This window comes from Euprymna scolopes, chromosome 5 (assembly GCF_053919585.1).
Source record: "Euprymna scolopes isolate OS-2025 chromosome 5, ASM5391958v1, whole genome shotgun sequence".
Lineage (NCBI taxonomy): Eukaryota > Metazoa > Mollusca > Cephalopoda > Sepiida > Sepiolidae > Euprymna > Euprymna scolopes.
Window position 1 is genome coordinate 35,749,531 of NC_136486.1, and position 5,388 is coordinate 35,754,918.

Below are 5,388 nucleotides of genomic sequence, written 5' to 3' on the forward strand. Positions count from 1 at the left end.
ATTGAACAAAATTTAATTATTTAAGAGGACGGAATAGCAAGAACTTGTTCACATTGAACTTAAAAGTCGACCATGCTGTAGTCAGTTGGGAAGCAGGTCAGTGGAAAAGAGTTCCACAGACAAGCAGTTCTAGAAAAGAAGCTTTGGTTATGCAATTTGCGTTTAGATTTGGGCACACATAGAGAGCACCTATTTACAATGCCTCCCCACGTGGCAGAGTTAGACACCAGGGTCGTTTTTTTTTTAATGTGGAAAAAAGGAACAAAAATAAAAAGTCTCATTCGTGAAGTATCTCTCCTCCACTGACAGAGAATAAGAACTTAAAGTGCAGCATCTGAAGGACAGATACTACACTTTGATCTTGGCCACTTGTTGGCAGCCGTCGTAGCTCAACGAATGTTTTGTGTGAAATTTTAGCGGTGGCACCATTTAATAAAACTCGAGCGAGACTGCAAGTAAGAATTATGATTAATAAAATATTAAGACAAATAGGTAGACTTTTATTATTTGGATTATTCGGACTACTATTCTTATCTTGAGTTTTATTCTCACAACGTGTTGGCTGATGTAACCTTCGACCTTCTTTAGGTACGTATTGTTAAACTGGTGAATCTTTCTGCCTGACTCGGAAATATTCGTAATGTCGCTTTCAACGATCCATGGCGTTAAATGATAAAGTACTAACTAAAATTCAGTTATAAATGACACTTTTGTGGAGGTTGAAAGTTCAACCCCCAGTGCAGACTATACTTAGAATAAAATTGCGAGTTGCTTAAGACTTCTAACTGATCCTGACTGCTGGAAAGAGAGCATGATACTCCGGTTGATTAAAGCATTGCTCTGTTTGAAATTCCTTACAAATTTTCTAGTTTACATCAAGCTTCCAGCGTTCAACAAAATAAAATATTAAACAAAAGTAAAAAATAAAAATAAATAAAGAAGAGAAATAAATGAATAACAAAACAAAAAATAACAATTAATTGAAATCGCATGACGAATAAGATCTTAGTTTCTTTCTTTTTTACTAAGGATTCACGACTATCCAAGACATAAAGGCCACTCGAGGATAAAGTTTAAATAAGTGTCAATTGAACGGTAAGACAACACTGTTAGAATTGGTGATTATTGTGGTGACTGTATAGGAATGGCTTGACTAAGAAGACGTCTTAGCAATAATTTTTTTACATTGGACTTGAAAACGACCATGATTTGATTGGTTGAAAAGCAGCCACCTGGTATTGTTTTTGAGTTCTAAGAAATAACCTTTGTTCATTGAAGTTTTTTTTTTAGTTTTATGTAGAAAGAGAAGTGAAACATTTGACAGTAGTTATAGCTAGACGAGTGATTGTTTTCTGAATTATTTTAGATGAGAATTGATAATTTGTATTATTCGCAAAATTGAGCCGTAATTTCACAGCTTTTGGGCCGTCGTTACCCCCGACCTTCTTCAGGTGTCTCTTGTCTATCTTAGAAATATTTCTGTCCAACTCGGGAATCTGCACAAAATTTCGAACAGAATGCTTTATTTATTTCGCAGCATGGACCTGTTCTGTCAGCCATGACCAGGTAGACGTGACTGAATTTTTGCAATCGGATAAAGTAGAAGGTAACATTAAGTTTTTAGTGGCACTTTTCTAGAGGTTGAAGGTTAAATCTTACTCGAAGGCTATGCTCAATATACTATTGCGAATTTATTAAGACTTCTACTCAATCATAGTTGACGGAACGAGATTATGTTAAATCTACGGATAAAGTAAAGAGGCCCATTCAAAATTTCGTGCAAATTCTTGAGTTCGACAGAAAAAAAAACTCAAAGTTCAACAAGAGACACCTGCAGAAATTTCGGAGGTTACATCGGCCGAAATGCTATGAAAATAACACTCAATAATACTGTTATATTGTCGGGTATATATATATATATATCAATATAGTTTCAATATGACAGCAGACAAACGAATAAAATAAACAATTTAGCTTTATTTACAAATCGACAGACTGTATTGAAGTAGCAAGTGGTGCAGTGCAGTGAAAAATTATCTTCCCTGCTCAATCACTCGACTCTCTCTCTCTCTCTGGGGGTTTGTATCTGCCTTCTTTTATTTACATTTCATAAATCGGAATTCGATTATTCTTTTGTTTTGCGTTTTATACAATTCCAACCCAGGTTCGAATGTAGGACGTCCCATTGTTTCCGTTCGTAGCCTATTTTCCAAGACTCCAACTATGGATCAGAATATAGGTTGACCGATCTCTGGCATTGCGTGCGTGCACCTTCATCTGATATTTTCCGGAGTTGCCCGTCACCTATCCAACAATAAAACAGTAGTTCAAATAATCCAAATAATACAAACAAGTTATTATTGGGGAAGCTTTAGATTGGAGCTCAATCGAACAAAAATAACTTGGTTTAAAAAGAGCATCAGATGCGTGATGATTGGCAATGATGGTGGTGGATAGGTAGAATTTCATTATTTAAAAATTGCAAAGAATAATTTTTTACATTAAACTCGAAACCGACCATGTTTCAGTCAGCTGAGAAGCAGTGACAGACGGACAGTTACAGGAAATAAACTACTCAGTAAAATTTCGTTTGTTTCTTAGGGAGAGAGAAAGAGATAGATGTGTGAAAACTACTATTGGCAATGGTTGTAGCTAGACGAGGTTTTATTGTGAATGTTTTACAGGGGAGGAAATACTTTGAAGTTCGGTCGAACACCAGCCATACGCAATCAAAATGAATTCAATAAACGTTATAATAAAGAGGGTTAAAATATCAGAGACACATTGGTGTTTTTTTTTTCAGAGCATTGTTCGGTCGACATTGATGGACAGTTAAGTAACAGGTTTACGATGGTTCGTTGCTCGTCACGCAGCCAAAAGATCCATCAAAATAGTAAAAAGAAAACAAAAAACCACACACTTCACCAGTTGAATTAGCGATCGTTTTCTTCTCGCTTGTCAACGCCAACCGCTTAGTCATTTCTCGCCTCACACGACACCCTCCAAATCCCCAGGGTTCCTTCCCCAAAATCCTCAGTGTTCTTTCCCCAAATTAACACGTACGACTCAATCACGACGATTAAAAGAGATGGAATAACTATATTTTGTTTACAATAGCAGAAAATAACCAGCAATTGTGCCCCCTCAACGTAAATACTCCAACTAACCCGACATACCGACTATCTATATAAAAACCAAGTACGTTATAGGATGGAGTACTGCTGGGCTGGAGCTACTAAAAACAACCTATCCTGCCTAGACAGAGTACAAAATAGACTTCGTGGCTTAGTGGGGAATGCCCTTTTCTCTTCCCTGCAACTTCTCTCCCACAGAAGAGACGTTGCGAGCCTGTCTTTGTTTTATCGTTATTTCCATGGCAAGTGCTCGTCCCATTGATTACTGTAACCCTTATCCCCGAGTGGCTTCCGGGCCTTGATAAGTGGTGACCTCCTTGTAAAAAAAAAACATACATTTAATACTGTAGATATTCTAGATGCAAAAAAAAAAAAAACCTTCTTTTTTTTTTTCTCTGGAATTGCTCCGGTTTCGAATTCCCTCCCTGAGTCTTGCTTCTCTGGCGATACTAACATGCAGAAATTTAAATGTAATGTGAACAGGTATCTCGCTGATTAACGCCATACATAGTGGGCGTGTACCACCAAATGGTAGCCTCTTACATCCAAGTGACTGTATTCAAAACATAATTATTAATTTTAGGTGATTTCAATTTTTTAACGACTTGATGACGTTTTCAATTTCAGTGAGTAATTTCATCTCATTTTATCGACTGATAAAGAAAAGTCGTTATCAATGAACACGCCTTGTTTATCATATGTATGACGGAAATTTACTTTGCAAATGTATAATAAATTAATGTCTGTATTAGTAAAAATAGTTTATTATATAAAATACCTGCATTTATCATTGGGTATTTTTGATAAACAGGATTCTAATTTTTACTCCGTATATATAAATTTTATTTAGATTACTATATGCAAGGTGATTTTTTTTTAGATGTGATTAACTTTAAATCATTAACTTTATTTTGTTTAACGCTTTTTATGAGTTCACTTAGTTTGGAAATTCATGATAAAGAGACTGACATCCGAGCAGTGTTTGCAAATTGCAAATGATACGATCAAATTACAGAGAAACACTTGATTAGCGAATAATTTCACAAAATTGACCTGTTTACTGGTCACCTCGTTCGTGCAATTTAACACTATTAGATTTTTTGGAGGGGAGGGGGATATGTAAACTCCTATATCTAAGCTGATAAAACAGACACAATAGACCACTCGGGAGTTAACGATTGAAGCGTTATTGTTGAATACAGCCTAATTCAATGCGTTGAGTGTGTGAAACTTTCTTTTTTTTTTAGATTATGCCATACATGCACAAGCCATATAATCTTTACTATTACTAAAATTCTAAATGTTTATTTATTTATTTATGTTTTTTTTTTACACAGTGATCACCACTTATCAAGGCCCGGAAGCCACTCAGGGATAAGGGTTATTGCAAGTACATTACGTTAGTATGGATATTTGATGAAGTGTTTACTTAAGGCGGCAGTTCATTAGGAATTTGTTAACATTGGACTTGAAGACATCCAAGTTGTAGTCCGGAGGGAAGCAGGCAGACGGAACAGAGTTCCACAGGCGTGCAGTTCTAAGAAAGAAGCTTTGTTCATGGAATCCGCGTTTTGATTTAGGCACAGATATAGAGTGGGGGAAATTTTTCACAGTGGATTCAGCTAGACGGGTGTTTTTCGTGAAAGATTGGCGAGGGGGGACCAGATATTGGAGTTCAGATGAGCACCTATATGTGTGTATATACCAATAAAACTTTCGAACAGATGCACCGAATTGAAAAAAAATGTTTTCCTTGAAAGGTGTGAGTCCCTAGATTATCCTTATCTATATATGGTTCATAACGAACAACGCAGAGTCACACAAAAAAAAGCCCGAAATAAGTGTTTGGGGGACGTTTCGTGCAATTGTCGAAAAAGTTACATACCCATGTCAACGGAATTTAGCACTGTCTGTATACAGTCGCGGTGGATTCTTTCGGCTTACGGATAGAACTTGTAGCGCAATGGATAACGCGTCTGACTACGGATCAGACGATTTCAGGTTCGAATCCTGGCAAGTTCGTAATACTTTTTTATCATTTTATTGAAAGTTTACTCATTATCCTTAACCTTAGTTAGGGTATTTTTGTTTTTTCGGTGATTTTGTTTTGTGCATATGGGAATTTCGCATATCCCGAGTTCACAGTTAATGGTAAGACGATGTTTTGTATACTTAATGTTGAGTGTACTCGATTCTGTGTTTGACTCGGCGTCGTGTGTGCCGACGCGACTCAGCCGCTAATTAAACAATAAAT

General features: G+C 36.5%; 1 non-coding gene across 1 annotated transcript; it reads left to right on the forward strand.

Annotated features, from left to right (window-relative positions):
• The first annotated feature begins 5,083 nt into the window (after positions 1–5,083).
• Positions 5,084–5,156, forward strand: Trnar-acg (transfer RNA arginine (anticodon ACG)). The gene has a single exon. It is a non-coding gene; the product is annotated as a tRNA-Arg (tRNA).
• The last annotated feature ends 232 nt before the right edge of the window (positions 5,157–5,388 follow it).